At 32.4% G+C, this 25,562-nt stretch overlaps 1 protein-coding gene across 1 annotated transcript in view; it reads left to right on the top strand.

Annotated features, from left to right (window-relative positions):
• The first annotated feature begins 8,988 nt into the window (after positions 1 to 8,988).
• Positions 8,989 to 25,562, top strand: part of LOC110993509 (uncharacterized protein DDB_G0287625) — a 158,228-nt gene continuing 141,654 nt past the window's right edge. Inside the window, exon 1 of the mRNA XM_022259797.2 lies at positions 8,989 to 9,338. The gene's annotated coding sequence lies outside the window, so the exon portion shown is untranslated. The remainder of the gene's footprint in view (positions 9,339 to 25,562) is intronic.

Below are 25,562 nucleotides of genomic sequence, written 5' to 3'. Positions count from 1 at the left end.
AATATGAGGCACTATTCTGGTAAAAACAATTTATTAGTTAATAAAATAATAAAATAGTTATTCATAATAACTCAATCCAGTTAACTGCACCGACTTTGCGTTGCCGCCCTTTGAGGGAGGAGGGGAGGAGTACACTCGAATTTTTTAATAGTTTAAAGCAGTGTTTGTAACCAACGTTTTTTCTACAACAAATTTTTATAACCTTGACATATGTATAATATTATAGTAATAGTGATTACAAAGAAGGCAGATGTAAACAATAATATCCACCAAATCAATGAAAGAAACATTTTTTTTAACACAATGCGTTCACGATGAAGAAAAATCTGTCTGGATCGGAAAACAATAGGAAAGCCGTATGCCCCTTTTAGGCACTTAAACCAGCAGACTAATGGAAAGGTGGTTGATTCCAGACGGTGTGGTTTTCATTTAGAGTTTTCATCCTATATGTATATACCATAACGATCTTATAAAGCATGAAAACTCCAAATATCTTATCTATCCTTTTAAAATATACCAGTAGTAACTATTTAAACATAACAACAGCTAATAGCAGACTTGATATCTAAAAAATAAAATTATTTTAGTTAATTACGAAAAATTGTTATCTTATTTGCGGATAAAAAGAAATAAACAAATCAGCTCCCTGTTACTTCTAATAGCGTACCTCGCGAGACCCGTAAAACGTCATTCGCAAACTAATTTATTGTAATTAATATATTGTATTGAAGCAGTGTTGGCCTAGTGGCTTCAGCGTGCGACTCTCATATAGGTCGTAGGTTCGATCCCGGGCTGTGCACTAATGGATCTTGTTTCTATGCTAATTTAACATTTGCTTTCGAACGGTGAAGGATAACATCGTGAGGAAACCGACATGTATTAGACCCAAAAAGTCGACGACGTGTGTCAGGCACTGGAGGCTGATCACCTACTTGACTATTAGATTTAAAATGATGAAACAGATTCAGAAATCTGTGGCCAGGACCTAAAGAGGTTGTAGCGCCACTGATTTATTTATTAATATATTGTATCTTTTTAGTAAAAATGTAACAGAAAGAAGAAGTATTTGTATACAATAGCAGAGGAGTAGAAGTTCATACATCATATTTGTCATTAGGGGGTAGCGTACATAAAATAGATAACATTTAATATTTATACGAACACTTTCATATAAATATCTTTTATGAAAGTGTTATAGTTAACTGAATAATTTATATATCATGTTAAATATTCGGTGTCTGCAATTTGTCTCTGTTGGTATTTAATCTACTAGCACCTTACTTAAAGGGTGTGACAGACCTGACCTTAGCAATGTCTTAACAAAACCGATAAAGGTAAGTATAAAAAATTGCACAAATTTAGATTTATAACGTTCTAATAAAATATAGTCGCTATTAGTATTGTCTTTTATTTACATAACTTTTACACATTTAAAGAAAAACACTTTTTTAACGGATTATAGATATGTAAATGTATGTAAATACAGATAACACAACATTTTCTGCAGCTGTAATACTTTTTGACATTTAACACCTTTGTCTTCAGTCACCGTGACCACGCACGCTGTAAAGCACGCGAAACGTCGGTTTAAATTTAAAATTATGTAAAAATAATTATAAGTTTAAATATAATAATACATATCTATAATCCGTTAAAAAAGTGTTTTTCTTTAAATATAGTCGCTATTGCCTGTGAAGCTACGTGAGCTACGTTATAGGTGATTTTTTATTATTAATTTATTATTTATTGTCGCACAAAGGCACAATTTAACATTACAATCATAAGTGTCATTACATTCTTTATTTAAGGGAAGAAATACTGTTATTTATTTCGCAATCAGTTTAAAAACAAATAATTATACTAACAATATAGCGAAAGATGGAATACATAATATTTACAAAATGGTATTTATGAAAGTAAAAAAAAAAACAATATTATCTGACTTATTACCATTTAACAAGATTAGCGAAAGTTTACAAGTACAATTAAATGCGGAGATTTAGTCGATACCTACAATAATAATTATTAATTCAAGATTAGGTCATATATTACTCCACAATAGAGAGGAAGAAATTACACATCTACTTAAAAAATATGATTACATGTAACAGTTGCCAGGATTTGCATTTATAGATTTGCCGTATGCCATGAAATCTGTAAAGGCACTTGAGAGAGGAAGTAAAATCCGGAGGTCAAAGATACGATCAACATCATCTCAGTAACAAGATAGGATCTTAGATGATGTGAGCGTTTTTCTTTTATTGTGTAAAACACAATGAGGAACTAGCTTTAATTATCGTGGATAACCGTAGATGTGTATAAACCATTCTTATGTGGACTACACAGCGCTCCGAAGACAGTCAAGCAGTTATACGGCTTATATTGAAAATGGCAAAATAGTTGATGAACACACATGAATATATCGTAAATAATTTCTGAATTGCCAAATTTTGGTATAGAAAAAGTAAGGATCGGGAATTATGACAATATACAATACATAATTATTATTTGCTACATGTTCTGTTCTTCAGCTCGGGTTGTTTTGACGAGCGTAGCGTTGGGCGTTTTTCCCGTGACTAGCGCAAGGCCTCTCTTGTTAGACTCTAACCTCGGCTTGGGCCGTCACCGGGTAGTCAAACGGCTGTAGGGCAGGACGGCAGCTCATTAGAGTAAGCCCAGTAAACGCAGTAAAGATCGTTGGCTCCCTCGTTGAAGGCGGCTTTTAACCCTTATCTATTATTATTACTGGCCGCGCGGGCGGCTTTTAATTTACCGTTAGATGCAAGACTTTTTTGTCGGGAAGGGAAGCCGTGGTATCATTTAATCCTACATATTTGTATCAATATCTGCACTATTGTATATATTAGTAACTTACCGTTTTAGTCTATGGCAGTTATTTTGTGTCCTTTTTTTGCCTAAAAACCTCAATTACTGACGAAACTTAAGCTCTTATTAAAAGTGTCATACAGTGCTCAGATACACTGTATCCTCTTTCAGAATTATCGCAACAAATATTCTGATACAATATTTTTTTGCCATTACTTAACCACTCACGAAACCTTAGCTCCTATGAAAAGTATCATCACCATGGAAGCAGTGTGTCACAGCTTTCCACAATTAGCGCAAGATAGCATGAGAACTGGACAATTGTTTGGTAACGAATGCCACTACAACACCATTTTTGTTTCAACATGTCGTCTAAGCTGGTCGTCTGTCGCAATAATTAGCGGCAGGTATTTACTGAAATTACTTAGCACGCCATGCCTGGTTGCCGACTAAACAAGCTAATTTACGACTAGAGAATATGACTACAATATTATAAGTTTGCATTCCTTCGACGAATGCTTGTTTTTAAATGCATTTGTGTGAAGGCTTTTAAAAATATATGTACTCTAAACGCAATAGTTATTATTTGTATTACTAAGGGCCTGTCTCACAATGTATGGATAAAGTGTCAAATAGCTATGCAACACATAAATTATTCGAAAGATAAAAGTTCCAAATAAGATACTTCACATTTCATGACGAATAGCGCTATCTGACAGTCGTGAAACGCAAAAATACTATTTATCCTACCAATAAGTAACAAATAGCTTATTTGGAACTTATCCGGACATTGTGAAACAGGCCCTAAGTATTATATTATGTTTATTTTTATACAAAAGGTTTTAGGATTTTATTAAAGTAGTGTTGGCCTAATGGCCTTTAAACTCTGAGGTCGTTAGTTTGATCCCTGATGTTGCACCGATGGAGTTTCTATGTCCGCATTTCACCGTTCGAATTTGCTCGAGGAAAACATTGTCAGGAAACTGGCTTGCCTTAGACCCAAAAAGTCGACGGCGTGTGTCAGGTACAATCCGATCAACGTTTTGATTGCGTCTTTTGAGCACGGCGTTTAATATACATTATAAGAATCTTCTTCTTCAGTATCACTGATTTATTTCCTGTCTTCGGCAAGTGCCTAGATGATGGTAATACCTGCTTCTGCCTTAACTTGGTCGGCCTCGAGCTCTTTTCTCATAGAGAGATAGAGTTGAGAGCAAACTAGTGTTAGTACTTTTAGTTAGTAACCCTATTTGTTTTTTGAAATTAAATGTATTTTAACGTGTTAATTTTACTTACAAAAACATGTACATGTACACGCGTTAGAAGTTATACTTCTTTGGCGTATGGAAAAAAAAGTAAAGTAGTGATTAACGATAAATATTAAAATTAATCAAAAATATTTTTTTAAAGAAATAAATTATTAGTAAATATTATCACCGTCGTATATGAAATTTATTAAAAAACACCAAACTAATATTTATTTATTCACACCGTTTAATTATTATGTACTGTTACGAAACACGTGTTCTAAATATAAAAATGCTATAATACAAAACTTGGACATAGTTATCGATTTCCATGCCACACAGACCTAACTTTACGATGTCAAATTTAGGTGTTGATGTGCGCATCGTAAAAATTCACTCTCATCATTTTTCTCCATCGCGCCAAAAGAAGTATAACTTCAAAAAAGAGTTATGTTTTATAATTAAACATTTTAATATATATATATATATATATATAAGTCGCAGACAGACGCTTCTGTGAATTCATAATTATCATTTGTCGATAAAATAAAAACACAATGAAATGGCGAAATAGCAACACGACTAATTACAAAATAAAGCATTGTGAACTGTGAAGTCACGTTTTGCATATTAGTTCTAGATTAAATATCATGTAAATTGATTAATGAGTTCAAACATGTGACTTACAGCAATTGAAATATCATTAAAGTGTTTTGCGAATCCAAAGATTTATCATTAGCCTATTCGAAATACTATATTTGTTCTAATGAATTCTTCGAATTGAATTCTAATGCAATTATGTTGCCCTGGTACCCAAAAATAAAATGAAACTAAAAACTTTTTTATTAATTAATGACGAATATAATTTGCACATATGGTCTAAAACTATGGTCTTTCTTTACAATGAAATTATTTTTGAGAATTCTGGAGATAGGTGATTTTTTTTCTTTCGGATTGACCAAAAATTATAAATCAGTCTTACCGCGACACTCATGTGAACCTTGAAATCTTATTGCAAGAATATGGTACAAAAATAATATGATTATACAAACGAGTTCGCATATTCTGCCACACATGATGGCGTGCAAATTTGTCTTAATAGGAATATACATTTGACATTATGAGTCATATCAACTCTTAAATTGTTTGTGTCATACATATTTATTTATGTATGAAACCGAACTAAAGCACCAAATTCGATATTATATTGTGTTCTTTAGTGTCGAGCTCGCAACAAATTAACCAATTATAATATAAAATAGTGAGTGAATGAACGACACAGAAGACTGTATGATCTACCTACTATTTTGTCAATATATAAACAAAACACTATTTCCCTATTCATGAATCCTTAAGATTAGCTTCTTACTTTTTAGTTAGTTTAGTTCTTTTCTTACTAGGGTTGACTGGATCGTTCATCAGCGATAAGGCCGCCCGTTGCATCCCATGTAATTTTTATGTATTGTGTTATTTGTGTTGGAATATTAGTATTATTATAACTGCAACGAAGTGTAAGTAAATAAATAAATAAAACAACAACTGAATAACCTTAACGAAACTGTGTACAGTTAGCATTATATAAAATCGAGATGAGTCACAGATTAATATGATATTACACAGAGCATTTAGCATTACTTAAGCCTTTTTATAGGTTTAGGGAAATAAACCCGTAGTCCTATAAAATAGTATTAAAATGTACAATTTACTTTATGACTTTTCGTAGCAATAAACAAAAGCGTAAATCACCAATCAAATTGCTTCTAGAAATAGTCAAATATGACAGGAATGTATTAGTTTAATCGTTGGCTTTAAAATGTCCCAACTTTGCCAGGGTGATGGCCGCACTGCGGGTATTTAACGTGACCGTATAATTTATACAGGCTGTCCCAAAAGTCGACGTCAAGACGAAACTTTCTCATAGGTAATGCCACACCAGTTATCAGAAAAATTAAAAAAAATAAGTCATGTATTTTTGAAGTTATGGATATTTTTTTGTTATTCCAGAAAATGCACACCATGTATACAAATTTTAATATTACATTATCTAGCTAAGTTTGGAACTCTTTCAGTTGCAAGAATGCTTTAACAATGGATAAAAAGGAATAGCCGTAAACCAAAACTTTTTAAAGTGAATTTTGAGTAAATAAATATGAATGTAGGTATGTGTGTATGTGAAAATATGTATGAATGTATATATTTATTTAATAAAATATTTTTCGTGTCGGATCCGTACCGAGTGGTCAGCATACATACAGTGGGTGCTGAATACTCCGAGAACTGGGGATGGCAATGGTTTAAACAATTTAGTGGGACGCTCGCACGGATCCGAGTGGACGGCCCCGCTAATATGACCACGCTCCAGTCGGAAACGAGAAAAGAGAACTTAATGTGTTAAAAATATTGTTTAATAGCAAATTTATGCTTATTGCGAAAAAAAAATATTACTGGTATTTTTTTTAAGCAAAATTTGAAAGTTTTATATATTTTTTAATTTTTGTAACGTATACATTATGGTTATTCAAATTCAAATATTTGAAAGAAAATACCTTGTATACAGTATATGTACTGTGCTACATATAGCATAGCGATGTTGAGTACTTTAAAAATAAATACTTTTATAAGCATAGCGTTCGGTTTAATGTCAGTTGCAGACACTCTCTTCGGCAGCGCACTAATTAGCATTTCATTATACGCACTTTAGCAAAAAAGTAGCCCCAGTACAGGGATTCCTACATTATAATATGAAGTTAAAAATACAAGTAAAACAATAAGATTTTAAATTTTCATCACAGTTTTACGAATACAAATATTGAATTAAATTGTAATAACAAAGTCTATGTTTTAATTTCTGAAAATCGTTTTTTTATTTCTAGGGAAAAATAAAAATCTTCTGAACTTCTTTGTAGCTCATAGCTTTCTTTCGAAGTTTACGTCATACGAAAAATCATTTATATTATACCTGCAGTGCGTTCTCTTTGAATTGAAATTATGGTTGTTTCTTATGCTCTAGATCAAAACATAATCTGATATATTCAGTGGAGCGAACAGGACATTTAACGTCATAATTTATTTGATATTTCTGAAAATATCAAAGTGCGAACAAATTGTTCGCGTAGTAAAGGATTTAGAATCCTGTATATTATGTTGTTCCATAATATAAGAACTTGGCAGTTGTTTTCCCCACATGTCATTAAAGAAAAATCGAATTAGTATAAGTTTTTATGGCAAAAAATATGATATACTTACTCCTATACCAATTTTAAATAGTATACATAATAATTTAATACATTTTTTATTAAATTCCGCAATGCTTTTTTTACCAATTCTAGTTATATAAAGTATGATTTCTACAAGTTACCTCCTTTTATTTTTAGTAGGTATATTTTAGTGCGAGGACATTCTTTGACGTTACATTTTTTTCATCAAAAATATAATCGACTCGAAAACACAAAAAAAAATTAAATAACTTCTGAATTATGTTTGGCCTTGTACTACTAAGATAATAAATGATTAAGTTATCGGAAGTCGGCAAATCTGCATCATTTGACACCTGAACGTGAACCGAGGATTTTAAAAAAAAGATACTCCACTGTCTTCAAATGTGGTTTACATTCGAGTATTAAAAAAAATACCTGCTCCTACGAATTGTTTGATGTCGGCTTCTAAATTTCTCGATGTAACAAAAACGTCAAAACAAGACATCGTTTCATGACCTATCAAAACATTGAATAATGATGGCTATTTGTAAACAAAAGATGGTGTTATCGAAATAACGGCCTAAGGCCACAGCTATTTCCAGAAATAGTAGTAATCTAGAGGGCCCAGGTTATCAGTTAAATGTTAATCGTGCGAACAAGAGAAGGGACCGTGCGAATATTTCGTCATTATTGTTCCGACGGAACGCGGTCATAATATTGTTGCTTTATTATTCCTATATTGATAGCGAGGTGGAGAGTGGTGCCTTTGCCACCGATAGTAGCACGGGTATGTGGTAATTGATGACCAATACTCCTTTTTTTTTATAGAACAGGGGGCAAACGGGCAGGAGGCTCACCTGATGTTAAGTGATACCGCCGCCCATGGACACTCTCGATGCTAGAGGCCCTGAGTCGAATTGGTGCGGAAATACTTCAGTGGGCAGCTGGTTCCACAAAGTAGTGGTGTGGAAAATAATAAAGAATACAATATAATAGTGATTTAAGTTATTATCTTAACTGTGTATACACTAAATACTCCATTAGAGCTGTGTTTTTTAGGGTTGTGTGTATAAAAAAATAAAAGGTATGTAGGTATAAAAGTATGATAATTGATTTTTTTACGATATTCCTGTGAGATTTGTAAGATATATTTGTATTTCTATTATTAACTCGATTATTAAATTCGTCTGCAGATAATCCGCGAACCTACATTATGTATAAGAAACTTATACATAATGTAGGTTCTTAAATTGTTTGCTATAAAAAATAACTATATTGCATTAGGTAATGGCAAAATTTTATATACCTGTTGGATCGTAAACTTAATGCTTACAGTTCAGCGTCCTCATAAAGGGAGCGCGGAATCTTTAGGACTCCCAGACGCGAGAACAAAAAACCAATTTCATAAAACTATGCACCGACTGCATGTAGGGCCATAACAATAAATGAACAAACCTACAGAACCTGATGCCCCGTTGCTATGGTTTGTTTCAAATCGGCGCAGTTTACATTTGTATTTTATACATATTAGAATTCCTTAGAACATCACTGTTATAGAACGAACGAAATACGCAATGGATATTATTACACAAGCTTTGGTTTGTTCAGTTGTATCGTGGTACGGGAATCTGCAAGTTCGTCACTCACACAGAAGCATGTGTGACGTCGAGAAGGCTTTGACTGCACACTAAAATTAACTAGCATCTCGCGGCAGTCTGCATTGTGCTGCCGTTCGTATCGTACGTATCGCCCGGCGCCGCGACGCCGATCTTCCGATCGCGAAAAAAGTTAACACACGAAACTTTCTTGACTTTCCTTTCAACGCGAATACTGTTGGACTGGAACTGTCTGTTTTTCATCCGGCAAACGTCGAGTGACCTTACATTAAACCGGAATTTGGTACCCCAAGAACAAGTTTGGTCTGTTCCCGTGGCAGGACATTCGTGAAGTGAGAACTTTATTTCAGTGCTGTGATCAGTGTCTGTGGAATATCATATACAGATCGATTTGAGGAGGACTGGTCTTCACCTTAGGTCGGCTTTTTATTAGAGTGCTATCAAACGTTGCAGTAAGTTTATTTAATGTTTAGATAATGCTTTAGGTTTTAAGTCACAATAACAACAATTAAAACCGAAATTGGCCAGTTGCATAACAGTCCTTGCCCTTACCAAAATAGAATGGAGACTGACGAAAAAGTTGGTAAAGACCATATACTTTTTTGGATGAAATTGTTATCACGATGAGATTTGAAAACAATTGAATAGGAATTGAAATCGTAAGAAATGAGTCTAGACAATAGAAATAGCGTTACGCGAGGTTAGCAGTGTTTACGTAAATATGTTCATAATATGAATATATTACCTAAATAATGTGCTCATTAAAGAAACTAAGAAATACTGGTTTAGAAAGATTTGCATTTAGATTGAAACGACCTCGACCGTGGAGCATCGAAAGTGTTATGTGTTCGATTCAATAAACCAAAAAGTAGAGCAGAGAGACAAAAAATTCGCCAATTTTATTCCTTTTTATTGAAAATGTTTTAGAGAGATTCACTTACGGGCAATTGTTGAACTTTGATAGACCTCGGCTTTTTGCTACTTAGTTTGGCCTCGATTGACACCTTTGATATCGGATTTAAGTTTTCATTTCATAACTGTATTGCGTTCTGCTTCTGATTTAGTCACATATGTCAGAATTTGGCATTTAATACAAAATGATAATGCTCACGATTTTTAAATTAAACATATAATTTTGATTGACAATATTTTAAACTTCCATTAAATGTTGCTACATAACATATCTACCTAAAAGTAAATAAGTTAATACTGTCATACAAGAGTGGCTGACTATATTTTGTATAAGATAATAATAGATTGATACAACGTATCTTTACCGAATTGGAATTGATAAGTCAATTCGTTAAAAGATAAAAATGTAAATTGAATGTTCCTAAATTCTTAAATCAGCGTAACTCAGCATATGACATGATAGCGTTCACATGTTTAACTACGATTTTAACGGCCAAAACGAATTTTATTTACGGAAGTAACAATAACTGGTGTTATTTAACATTTAATAAATCATGTAACTAATCTTCAGAACGCAGTTTTGCTTACTAGCTTTCCCTCGTGATAGTAAGCAATTTTGTGCTTTTTAGAATTATTTTTATACAAATATTTTTTTACCATATTCAGAGCTTTATTGAAATATTACTTATTTAGTTTAACTTTTGAGCCAAGTGAAATCTGTCTTGATTCATGGCAGCGTAAACACAATTTATCAGAAAAAGACGAAAGAGTGCCTTAGCTAAAATAGTACAATTAGATCGATTTACTTTGAAAGAGTGAGTGAATGTGTGAATGTTATACAGTCAATTTTAAGTCCTAAGATCTAAATAGTTTCAAGCAACGGAACACGCAAAACGAGGTCTTGTATTTTTCTTTAATTATTTTACAAAAAGCTAGTTATTTAAAAAATTTCAGGGATTAATATTCCAAATCGGAATATTCGATTGAAACATACGTAAAAAAAATTCACCATAAAACCAAAATAATGGTTGGTTACTAAAAAAAACTGCGGAATTTCTTGCGATTATCGCAGTACTTTGTCCATTCATCAAGCGACAATACAGTAAGTTTCTTCAAAATAGCATGCAATAAGTTCCTAATTGAAAAGGTCATGAACAAGAACAATGCTTCTATTGCAAACTGTTAGCGTACTTTAAATTTACTAAACAACGAAACGATATCATTTAAATATTTTACGTTATATTATGACAATTAAACTTTAAATATTCACTTTTTTTAAATACTATAGTTATAATCCTTTTAGATATATAATATATATAATCTCAGGTCTATGTGGTAGCTTAATGAAATAAATTAAAATAACTATAATTACAATATAGGTTTATAACTATCTCTGAAAGTTTAAATGAACGAAGGCATGCTCACCAGCAAACAGTAAGAAAATGGGGGTTTCAGTTCTCGAAGAATGTTCATTTTTGCCTCAATGAACCAAGGACTTCTCATCGTCATAGACAAAGGATTCCTTTTTGCATTGTTCGCGAAACACGCGAAGACAACTTTGGCTAATATTTGCCTTTTTATGTCATCGAAATGGAACACGAAATTGGAATTTAACTAGATAAAAAGAACAATATCTAATGTTGCGCTTACAATAAATAGCAAATACTTACTGAAATAAGTTTAGTAAACTTTGATATTGTAGTCATTTTATCAAAAACCTTTGATATATTCGGAAGTAGTCTCATCAGCTTAAAAAGCATTGTTATGCCTATGATGCTTAATTTTAAGCAAAAAATTACTAGTGAGGTTTAAAATTTCAATTGAAATTTAAGGTTTAGAATTTTTATTTTTTGTAATATATTCACCATAATTTTCATGTATTTTAGAAAAGATAGTAGCTAGTTAGTTATACTGCAGATATAGCAATATATATGACGTGGTGAATTTAATAAATACAAATAAACCCTTATTTATCATGCTACATTTTACTATTACACATTTATTTAACATATACTAACGTATAATATAACAAAATATATTATATAATATATTCAAAATCGCTGTTGTTTTTGAATTTTTTTAACTTGCGATGATGCGTATTTAATATAATATACAATACTATTTTGAATGTATTGTTCAAATGTGATCCTAATTTGATGTATTGCGCAATCAAAGCTTAGCATATTAAGTGCGAGCAAATATCGGAGGCCTTGTGCTTATTATAGAACCATTGAGAAACGTGTCGTTTGTATGACAACTTGTTTCATAGTAATTACACGCCTTGACATGTGTGACTTCCAAATATTATTTAAACACGATCACAACGTGTCCTTTATCTCTTTAGCCATTGAAATGTCAGTCGATAGATAGAATTGAAATTTGACGCATTCCGATTTAGTTGTACAGTACTCATCACACACATGGAGAAATTATTATAATTCCAGCTTCAACCGGGAATCGATCCCGTTACCGTTACGGGTCTTTATGGAACCGCTTTGGTATATGACTACATCTTATATAATATATGTATTTTTCGTGAAGTCCACACAACAGCACTATAATGTTTAAACATAATTATGAACGGTGTTAATATATTTCATGGTTGATCATAAAAGCGGTATTATTTAACGATATGTGGCCTTGTCGCTATTCATACCATGTCAATATTGACTCCTAAAACTCTTGACTTTAAATTGATTTTATTTATTAGAAGTATATTTTAGACATTACGGAGGCTTAGGAGTATATAAATATACAATAAATCTGTAAAAATATTTTCCCCTTATCAATTTGATTATAAAACACAGACACGTGGTAAATTTCGCATATATACACATTACACTTACTTATTCACTCACGTATATAAACTTTGTTATGTAATTAAGTATTTATCTAGGAGCTGAGATCACTGACACAGGTATTTTTCACTTAAAGGGGTTCTTAAATCTTACATAAGAACTAAACAACACATACAATTAAAGCCTATTTTTACTGAAGAAGTTAACATCTAGCCAAAATGCAAGGAAATATACAAATAGTTATATTAGAGCAGCTTGGCTTGAGCATGCGACTCATCCCTGGTATGGTATGATAAGCACCGGCTGAGCATCAATGGAGTTACCTTTTTATGTGCACAACAGTGGCCCAAGAAAAACATTGTGAAGAAACCGGCATGCCTAAGACCATAAAAGTGGACGGATCGTCACATATTTGCCTCAAACATGATCCCAAAACAGGTTTAAATCAAATCAATAGTCATAGATTGTAGCGCCGCTTTTTTTATAAATACATGTTTAAAGTATGTTTACGAAAAAGACAGAAATAATAATATAATTTTTGAATTGTTATTTTTCAAGAAGTAGCATTTCAAAGCAGAAGTTTAAAATTATTGCAATATAATTAGCAAATAAAAATTATTACATATTTTCCTTTAGACGGTTGCTACGTTATAAAATTCATTTTCGTACATAAATATCTATTGAAGCATAATCGTCATTATATAATTTGGTGCATACATTTAATAAAAAATAGTATAAATCGGTACAGTTTTGCGTTACGTATAGTTAGACAGTGTTCCCACAATATATAAATATATATTTCGGCTGATTGATTCGTTTGCAATGTAGTGGTGTATGTATGTAATGTGTGTATGTGTGTAATTGGTGAAAGTGTTAAGTTTCTTCCGGCCTTAAATAAAAAAATGTTGGGCATCAAAAAATAATTTAATAACATAATGTCGGATGTGTTATTATATATGAAGAAATTACATTTTGCGCGGTAAAAAAAACATAATATAGACAAATTTCAAAGCATTAATGATCCCTTGTTACTGAAAGCGGAAAAGACTTAATACCATAGAAACGAGCGTACCAATTCAGAAAAGGCAGTGTGAGTGTCCATGGGCGGCGTTCATTAGTTAACATCAGATGATCCAGCTGCCGGTTTGCCTCCTGCTGATTTGCCTAACATAAAATTATATTTTATATCTAATCTAATAAATGATAATACTCAAGTGACAACCCTGAATGGGCCTTGGCCTTGAATTGCGTCCGTCTCTTTGACCATTTGACACTTAGACAGACTTTATATTATTTGACACTCATCTTTAGAATCGCTAGCTAATTGAGTTACATATTTTTTGGATTTTGACTCCCGTCATAATTGGATAATTGAACCCAAATTTGAGTAAAGAAACTCGTTATTTTAAGTTAGACTCCTTCTACAAATTTACCTTCACAATTTAGATTTAACCTTTATTATACAAAAGATATAAGTTGCGTAACAGCCTCTTATTTTTTAATCGATTTTGCACTTGCGATAAACCAAGGTTAGTGCGTTTAACGTCAATTAATTATCAATTTGATGACTTGATATTGCACAAATAAATGAAAAAAATCGTTTAAAATAAAATATAGTTTATTACCTGCTGCATAATATATTTTAAAATATTACATTTATTATGAACATACACTCACTAACGAAGAAAGAGGCTAGTTGAATGAAATATATTTAAATCTTTCTCTGTGTCTCTGAATCGGTAACTCATATCTGAGTTCTTTCACTACTTTCGGTTCTGCACTTCCTACAAATAGGTGTAGAATTTTTAGGACCACTAGGTCTTGACTTGATCATTCCACCTTGCCACGAACGGCCGCGCGATCTTTTGCCTATCACAAGGAACTTATGACTATTGGGTGTTTGTCCAAATTACGCGTTGTCGGCACATAGTAGAACAGTTTTTAATATGGACCTGGGTAAGGACAGATGCATCGGTGGTTTTAACCGTCTACGGTATGTATATATATAAATGTATTTAATATATATATTTGGCAATAAAAAAACTCATGGGCTAAAATAGAATCCTTCAGTAATAATAAAAAACTGCGTGCGTATAATGTACACATGTCCATTTCTATCTTAAGTAGTATGTAACTACTAAACGAATACATCAACCAATAGCGTGTATTTTTTCTCGATCTCCCTTTCTCACTCTCTCTCACAATTGGTCTATCTCTCTCTCTTTTCTTTGACAAAAACGTTGCACATCTTCGTGACGTTATAACTAACTTTATTTATATTGCAATATCACAAAACAGTACCTTCATAGAAGTGAAAAAAATACAATAAACCTCTAGTGTCTCTGTGATTTAATTTGCATATGTATTACTTTATATATTTATACTACTACATGATGAAAAAGAAACCTAATCATGCGAATCCCATACCATTAATTCACTGAACTTTGCATTTCACCACGTTACCTCTCATGCCACAGTCCAAAGCCTTCAAACTTTCAACACTACTTTCATCAACCTTTGGGGTTGATTTCTCACGGGTTCCAATTCGGATCAGGGTTCGATTTTGACCTTAATTATTAGAACCGTGAAACCGTTAATTGTGTGCATTGTTTTCGCTTCCCTCCAATTATGTTCTGGGTAACTTGATTAGCACCTTCCGACCGGCAAAGGAGGTCGCAAGGGCAATGTTTTGTGCATACAATTTCGTCATTATCGCCTCACCAAAGAGTTTAGATGCGTCAAATGGGTAAATATCGGGTACCAAAGAATGTTCACTTTTAGATATGGTTATCTGATGTAGTGTATTATCCTATATGTAAAGTGTTGGCCTAATTACTTACAACTTAAGCAGTTTGACTCTCATACAAGTCGTATTGCATTTGAATCATGGCCGTGCACAGTAAATTTTTTTTCCTACTTTTTCCTAATTCCGGGTTCATCTGATGTTAAGTCAGAGTTTCCTATCTTGGCAATTCTTACTTCTACATGGGACGCTAGTATCGTGTGCAAATACTTAAGCTCAAACTCAAAATAACTTTATGCATATGGGTAACCACTTAGTACACTTATGAACATTAACAGAAAAGATGTCATATTGATATAAACTTACTTTTACTAGCAGTTAGCAAGTCAAGGGCATAGAGCGGGCAAGAAACTCTCTGCCACTCTTTTGAAACGCCAACATTTCAAGTCGTACATATTGTTTGATCATTCCCAAGGATAAGAATCATTTAAATCATCGTCAAATTTATAAAAAAAGGTTTATTGATAAATTTACGTTTTAGATTAAATACAATTTTCATAGAGTGGATCTTCTGGAGCCGGTTTCACAGAACTAATCTAAGGGTACCCCTTAGATTAGTTCTGTTTCGAGTATTGTACTGGTGACTTACACAATATATTGATCGGGTACTGTCATGATATATGATACCTTAAACTAAGGCGATATGTATTTAGTGAACGGCTGAGTTTAAAGTTTAATTATCCACCTCGGTGGTTACGTTTATGGATAAACGATAATTTCATACTCGCAAATTAAACTTGTCACAATTGAGAAACAAGCTAATTGCATTATGCTTTTATTACGTCATAATTTAATTTCAAGAATGACCCAATGTACAAGGTTATTGTACAATGATCATTGTTTTCACCAACAATGAATCTAGGTCTAAAATCAATGGTCCGAACTCTGTCTCTTCATTGTATGAGGCATATTTCTTTGTATAAATAGATTAAATTGAAAAGAAGGCGGGATACTTTATGTTTTAATTCAAGTTCTTAGTTTGTTCAGTTCATATTAGATATTTATGATGTATATATATATATATATAACTTAGTCCCCTACATATATATATATATATAAATATGTAGGGGACTACTCATATTCGTAAAAACCGATAGTCTACCGAGCCTATGACGTTTTTAAGTACCTAATATGAACTTATAATTGAATGTGTGATTAATAAACTCATGTATAAAATAAAACTACATTTAATTTTTTTCACATGAAACTCATAAAAAAAACATGACGTACATATAATTATTATGTTTGTACATTACTTAACAAAATCTGTTTTGTTAATGTACAAACATAACAAAACAGATTTGTTTGTTTCAGACATGTCTTTTTTTTAAACCGACTTATGGCGGACTAATAAAATTCAGCCGGGCTTTTGATTTCAATAGAACCGATATGTTGTTCTAAACGATGTCGACTTAGGGTCCTTCAAGAAAAGAGCGTACCAATTTTCAAAAGGCCGCCAAGACACTCGCGAGTTATTAGGTCTGCCCGTTTGCCCCGAGTTCTATGGAAAAAAAAAATATGTACTCTAACGAATATATTTTTTTTTTTAGAACGTTTTGAGACTGGTCCTAGTATCTGTAATATATTTATTAAAAAATCCAGCCGTTTCTAACCTAGACAGGCAAATCGTGTGATATAGTTTCAAAAGAATTGCCCTTTAATGAGTAATTTAATCAACTCGCTATATACTTTTAAATGACTCAAACGTGTTGCGTTGTGCAAGGTGCATGTGTAATTTATTTCTAAATAGTTTGCGGAATCTTACGTTATATTTGACTTAAGATACCTACTGTGTCATTCCTCCTTAATAATACATTACTAAGGCTTAAACCTCTGTTTTTTAATTAATTCAGAAATACACTTGCTATTGGTTGAAGACATATCTTAAGGATAAACGCATGAATGTTTATGATGGATATTTTGCCATCCGTATGTCAGAATCAATCTTTTCCCTATTTCGTCATAATTAGTGATACCTCGACTATCGTGTCATTCACCTATTGTTAAGTGGTAACCCTCTTGCTGGCAAGTGCGTTGCCGGCTTTTTAAGAATGGGTCCGCTCTTTTGTAGAAGGCGAATTGGTCCAGAAATACCAATTGATAATTAATAATGCATCAATATATAGCCAAGATATATATGTACCTTAATGTTATGATTATAGCATTGAAATAAACAAATGAAATATGAAGTTGTTAGTCTAAGAAATGCAATGTTTTTGTTGAAAGTGCCGTTCGGCTTCATTCAGGCAGATAGAATCTAAATTTTGTTAGAATTAAGTCATCCACGTAACAAAAGTGAAAACAGATTGAAACACTTTCATTTTTGATTTGACTCGTTTCATTATCAAGGTCGTTATAATTTATTTCTCTTTTGTTAACTGAAACTAAATAATATGAAACAAAATAATTTGATTAACCTACATCAGAATTTACATACACGCAATCTCACAACACACCCGAATTACATACTTACTTGTATGTATATATATATACTTTTTTCAAAAATTCGTCAAGTATGTGTTTATTGATCATTTGCGCACATAGATAGTCCATCGGTGCCCTGCAGAGAATAGAACATACGAGTCACACGCAAAAGCCTTAGGCTTTATTAGGCTCCCTGGTCCAGGCTATTTTTTTAATAGAGAGCAAACAGGAGGTAGAGTGATACCGCCGCCCATGGGCACTCAATGCGAAAGGGCAAGAGGGCGTTGCTTGCCTAAACAATTCACAACTAGGGCATATTAGAAATTGTATTAGATATTTTTGTTATTGGCAGTGGGTAATTCTCTGATTTGTACGCGTTAATTACTTGAAAAATCAATTATACTAAGCTTAATTAAAAGTGAGAGTTATATTTTACATTCAATCGATAAGTTTATAGTTATTTTTCTCTTACTACATAAAATAAAAATAAATCTATGGCCCTACAATATTTTTAATTATGGGCCTCAGATTTCTCTATCTGTTTCATGATATGTCAATCTAATAGGCAAGTAGGTGATCAGTCTCCTGTGCCTGACACATGCCGTCGACTTTGGTCAAGATAGTTTCCTCACGATTATTTTCCTGCACCGTTTCAGCGAATATTAAATGCGCACATAGAAAGTTCATTGGTGCACGGCTGGAGATCGAACCGACGACCTCAAGGATAAGAGTCGCACGTTCGAGCCAACAGTGCTATCTCTTAATGAATACAGTTTAAAAAGAACAAACAGTCTTTGGATGAATTGTCATCATAAACTTTTTTATTTTAAATCGTTGATGTATTAATACATATATACAGAAGCTTCATAAAAATATTACTACTATTACGACATAATAATGAACGATTTTTTTTTTAATTTAGGTCACCCGTTTCAAAACTCTCAAGTGAAGCAATATTTATACATGATAGCTTATCAGGTAAACGGTTGGTTAAATATTTACTGTATATAATCGTCATTTTACTAAGGTTCCGGGACTTAAAGGGCGGATATTGTTTCAACTATAATATAATGCTTTATTGTGTAATATTGTATGCAGAGCTTATTCTAATATTGCTTTATACCAGCTTATAGACCGGCAACGCATTCATCACCTGGCTTTGATAGCGGTTAGCATTTTATTATTACTACTTTTTATTATTTTATTGTCATCTATAAATACATTTTAATATTTTAAACGCTCAATCTTTATTGGAGCATATTCTAATATTGTTTGATACCAGCTTAAAGGCCGAAAACACACTTGAGACTTGGCGTTGCAAGCCGTTAGCATTTTATTCTTACATCGTTTTCTATAAATACATTTTAATATACAAAATTACGTCGCTATAGATTGAGCGTTATAATAAGCCGACAACACACTCTTAACTCTCCTGACGTTAGTAGCGCTTAGTACTGTATTATTACAATACGCTATATATCTTTGCTCGAAATACCGATATCACTTAATATCAATAACGTTTAATCACAATGCACAATAACTATTCATTAATTTTCTGTGACCATTTGATTTGCAGGTGTAATAAATTTTATATGACTGGCTTTATAGTTTAAAATTGCAAAAGCGATTTTGAATAAAAGCTAGGGTTGCCACTTGAAATTATATCATACTTAAATATTAATTAATTATTTTTAATGTTTTAATAATGGTTCAAATAATGTAAATGGTCTCTTGGTAATGTTTAGTTATTTCGACTAGGTATTTGCGTGTTGCTGCCACGGGAATGTCAATGCTCCTATTTCACCACGCCTCCTGCTGATAGAGGACGAATCATTGTTTTTTATTTATTTTATTATTATTCATTAACGATTAAAAAAATGAGACATATATTATAATTACCACACGGATAATTACCGGTAGAAAACAGAAATTACAAAATATTCTTATAAATTTAGACGTAAAAGTGAAAAACACAAAATCAAGGCTAAATAATTTTTGTCTATGACCGAACACTTAACAGACATTTTATAGAATTGCTCTCACTAAGCTTCAACTACAATTCAATTATAAAACATAACTCAGCTAACACGATAGCACATTGCGTCCATTACCGAATAACTACAATATTTAGTTGCCAGCCCTAAAAGCCCTATACACTTTCCATAAGAAGTCCGGATTTATCTGTTTATGGAGAGAGATTGTACTGGGTAACACTCGGATTAATAATACGACTATTCTCAATTCATTACAAGAAACCATTTGAATAACTTATACTTGATTCACGATTTCGTATTTTATCCTTAAATTGCGTAATGCTTATAACAATAATTATGTTCTATAAAATTCTAGTTCTAAGCTTTATTAATTATACTGTACCTACTCCCCGATGGGTCCTCTTACAGCTGTTTAACTGTCAATCTCATTCTTTTGTCACGCATAACTAAAGTATCCAGTTATTCTTTGACTCAAAAGTCAAAACGTGACATTGGTTTGATATTGGTCAAATAATAAAAAATCTATGAAAAAAAGAAAACGTTAGCTTAAAAGTTACGAATCACAAAATATAGGTAGGTACCCCAAAAGGTTTAGTTATATTTATATTAATCAGAAGAATAAATTTGATTTGCTGGTGACGATTTCAAAAAGGAATAAAACTCTTGGCACGTTTTTATTTGTTTGCAGCAGCAAATATTCGCACGGTTTTTGAAAACTTGACAATTGCGCGCCCACAGTTCATTTTGCCATGACGCGTACTTGGAAAAAGGGACATTCCCGTTCAAAACGGGACGTCTAGTCGCGTTATTCATAGCCCAACTCGCCCGTGGCGTATGCCGACAACGAATTTTATCATATTTCAGCCATACAATAGGAAGAGGCATTGAGATCTTAGAAAAACATCACGTTGCCGAAAATCTTTATATTACACATTTTTTTAAATAACGAAACGAAAACATAACAACAAACAGAGTTGTTGTTTGTATTTCTTTTTAACCGTTAAAAAGATTATGAGAAATTTGTATAGCAGTGTAACCCTTCATGCATTAATATTAGTTAGTAGGTTTTTGGTGTTTTCTGTTCATTTAGATTATGTATAATATATTACTGAATAAAACATATTCACGCAAAATAATACGTTTTTAAAATTGCGTTCAACACATTCCCCTCCTAGTATTCTATTACGCCCACATCTGACTGACAGCTGCCAACCAGTACCATGTAATCATGGGGATGAAGACTTAAAGCGCACGTCACATTATTGCTATAGGGAAAACTAAGTAATGCTAGCTTTTAACTGATACCCTACACCTTACCATGACAACGACATTTGCGGATAAGTCAATTCAATCGTGAACAAATTCCATTTGAACAAAACAAATTATGACTCTGATGATGAAACATCTTATTATATTTGTTAATGTGAATGAGTAAAAATTATCATAGATTTTAGTAGGAATAAAAGATAATTTCCCCCATTGCAGCTCAGAAATGAAATGACAAAAATTTCAAAATTAACATTTAAAACGTTCAAAACCTAAATGAAAATAAGATACGTTATATCGCCTCTCGGAATTGTCTATCATTGAAATCACTGGAAAAAGAAAATGAGGAAGACAGAGCAAGAGATAAACTCGGGCAAGAAGAGATTTCTCTTCTTGCCCGAGTTGAAAAGTTGAAAAGAATTCTGGGAGGCACCTATGTTTCTCAGGTCATGCTTTAACGTCAACATTTAATTTCTTTGTATTAATATATGACATACAATAATAAAAAAATATAATTGTTAGGTTATGTATTTAAAATGCTTATATATCAATGTCAGCAATAAAGGCTTTATAATAAAATCATATTATTATACAATTTTAAATAATAATAGTTGAATAGAATTCGTCAATAAAATAAATACACAAATGCCACATATTTATGAAAATATCATTTTAAGTTAATTTTTTATTTTAGCATAAATAGTTCATTGCATATAGCTAGTGCTAAAGTGACGGTCATAGATTATTCTTTGCACGGCTTCCGATAAATAAGTTGTAAATAGTATCTTTGAAATATAAAAAAAACAAAAAGTGAAAAGCAGGCAATGTATCATTAATGCTTCGGGCACCAAGTGTATGATCTCATCATTGCATTAAGTAAGCCAGGGAGTAAGTTATAAGATAATAAACAAAACGTTGAAATCTCTCTACCCCAGGCCCCGTTGGGAAGTTAAGGGTCTAACAAAGGTTTGAGAAAAGTCCGATACTCAATTATTCTTTTTCTAGTTTCAAGTCAGCCACAATTGAGTTAATAGATTGACAGGTACTTAGAGGGGATTGTGAAGTGCTTTTCGGTTGGATCAATACACATCAGTAGTAGTTTGAATTCCCGTAATCTCCCATTTTTGTGGCTATATCGTTGTGGTTTGGCAATGGTGAACATTTTGTGACTGACAAAAATCGAGTGCAACTTAAGTTAAATTTTTTGTAATTAGAACTCACTCTCAATTCCAGAAGGTTTGCGAGAGCGTTGCCGGCATTTTAAGAATTGGTACGGTCTTTCCTTGAAGGACCCTAAGTCGAATTGGTTCGGTAATACCACAGATTTTGTTTTAAACCACTATTAATGTTAAAATGAATCTTAATAGAAACAATCAAGTTTCGTTTTTTTAAGTAAGAGGTCAGTTACTTTTAACTACCATTTTAGTAGAAAAATCATATATAACTATACAGTTTTAGTCTGTATGATCGTCGATTGTTTTAACCGTGACTGGATATTTGTGTGTGTAATAAATGAAACTTTACTTAGCTCCAAAGTAGCACTCGATTATATGCGGACGGCATAATTTCATATTTTGTTCAAACAATGTGGAGCAGCGACGAGAGAGACAGTGGTATAGAAGGCAAAAGATCGTGTGGACGTTCGAAAACGACATAGACTTTGATGACAGAATTTGATGGTCAGGCTTAACAGCAGACCATGAAACTAAGCTATAATTTGCCGTCCTATAGAGATAGTAAAACTATAAACTATTGTGCAGTTAAACATAATTTATCTGCATACAATAATGTTAATCTTCGTATGATTAATATCCTACAGATATAATTACAAGTAATATTAGTAATCCATTTGATATTGCAATTCAATCTTGTCCTATTGAATGGCTTCGACATTTCCGTGATAAACCATGACGCTTTCATTTATTTAAATTTATACTAACGAAGAACTTATGAAATCATAATTTTTTTACTAAAATTTTCCGTTTTCTCAATTTGAGACTGAATTCTCACCTTTTTCTAAATTTTACCTCATTCGTAATTTTTTGACAGAATAGGAGGCTCATCTATTGTCCTCAGATAATGTCGCCGCCAATGCACACATACTGCCATAAGGCTCAAGTGCGTTGCCAGCCCATTTACAAATGGCAATTGCTTCGAAAATACTTGAGTGAAATTCACACTGCCAAAAGGCTCGTAAATGCGTTGCCGGGCTTTTAAATTTAGTTCGCTCTTATCTCGAAGTGCACATTGTACTATGAATATTGACATCATTAACTAGACGTTCTTTTTAAGCATGGCGTATTCTCTGTATCTATTTGTCTCGTATTCCAAAAAGAAAATTATTGCTTGTTGGTAATGCACAGAACTATTAACTATAACAAGTTATTGAAATAATAATCTTGACTAGTCTTCAATAAATAACTAGACAAAATTATTTTAAATTTTTTGTCTAGAAATTATCGAATGAAATAGAAATATGGTCGATAAATTTACATTTTTAACTTCCTTCATTGAAATATGACAATTTCTGACAGTCATGCCATCTATGTGATGCAAATTCTATTACGTACCAGAAGTAAATAGTACTGATGTAACATAGTGTAATAAATTTCGATGTGTAATTGATGTCATAGATTTTTGTATGGGATTATTTTAAGTTTGAAAAATAGGCTTGCAATACATTAATGTGATTGGTGCCCAGTTCAACATCAAGAACGCGTCTTTAAAAATAAATTGAGTTGTGCTAGACCTTTCAAATCTCCAACCATAAATGGTTGATTGGTAAATCATTCAAATGCCGTCATCTCAACCTTAGTTCAGTCTATATTGTAGATTGGTCTTAGGCGTTAGTATACAGATGGATGATTATTATTTCTATATATTTTAATAATTACATAAACATATCGTAGTAATTCCTCAAAAAAGACACTTTTACATAAAATATATTTATTTATTTCGTAATCCTACAGTTAACATAAATTATATATGTATAACAAAAAATAATTACAATTAAGCCAAATATGGAATATTTTTACTATTATATTTACGAAATGGTTTAAACTTTTACTAATAGGGAAAAATTCATAAAAATATCGTTAATATTCTGACGTTTTGAGCATGAACATATTATATTTAAAAACAGTAGTTGTGTCAAATCCATCAAATCCAAATTAACTTACACAACGCCTTTTTGTAACAAAATAAAGTGGCTCCATCTATTATCCGATACGGCTATCGCCATAATTGATTGTGGTGATATAATATGATATTCATCTGGGATTAGCAACGGTCATGAGTTTAAATAACAAATACTTTTCACTGATGGAAAAGAAAGCTTGGTTTCATTTTTGTCAAAGGTTTCCTACGCAATTGCGTTTTAACATTATAATAGACATCGAATGGCGACAGCCCTTTATCAATATCAAATATTTTTTACAGAAAATATTTATTCCCTGTTTATTCTTAATATCTTTAATTGTAGATAGGATAGATTTGCCGATAAACGGTTATTTATTTACAGCTTCGACAAAGTCCTCCTCTATTTTTTTCCAGTTAATTTTGTTTATCTCTTCTTTTTACTCCTGTTGGACTTCTTTCCTGATTGTTTTAACAAAGTCTACTCTATTTCCAGTTGTTGTGTCACCAACAGATCTGACACCCGTACAACAATCCTGGCCAAATACACTGATTATAAACTCTCTATTCCTACATTGTCTTTCATTATCTCACCCAATGACCAGAACAGTTTCCAAGTGTTTTATTTGTATTTCTTTGCTGACAGACAAACAATATTTTTTTCATACATATCGTTGGTTTTTACTATATTTCCATTAGCCGTATGACATACCTGTCTCAAAATACATGATTAAGTATGGTATTTAAGAATGTAGTACAATGTATTTCTAGCACAAATTGGTGTAATTTATGTAAACGCGTTATGTCATAGTCGGAACTCGGAAGTTCTAATGAGGTAGGAGATTTGATACAAAGCGCAGTGAAATCAAAAGGACAGCACATCAAGTACGTCACGGTGTACGGTTCAAGGGACGGGAGACTATCGGCCTTATTAAACGTGGTCTATAGTACCGCGTTGCTATGGTTACATTTTTTTATATAAAGAATTGTAACTATGTATGAATGCCATAGACTTTGTTCCACATGTATTGCAGAATAACCCTTAGTTAGAGTGTATGTAATTTAGTACGAAAAGTCTTACCAAACAAATACAACTGCACATCTTGACAAGTCTAAGTAGTGGATATTACGGGTTCACTAGTGAATTGGTCAATAGTATCGTCAGAATATCCTAGGTTCAATTTCATGAAACGTAGAAAGTAACCGATGTCTCAGACATTACAAGATAAACAAGTACAAGAGTCAGAGTTAGGCGTAGTTACAATTTTCTAATTGAAATCAACATTAAAGGATTTTAGCCAGCAGTTGTTTGATTCTTGAACGAAATGTTCAACTATCAATCAT

This window comes from Pieris rapae, chromosome 19 (assembly GCF_905147795.1).
Source record: "Pieris rapae chromosome 19, ilPieRapa1.1, whole genome shotgun sequence".
NCBI lineage: Eukaryota > Metazoa > Arthropoda > Insecta > Lepidoptera > Pieridae > Pieris > Pieris rapae.
The sequence above is the reverse complement of the archived record's forward strand: the minus strand, read 5'-3'. Positions and strand labels throughout refer to the sequence as shown.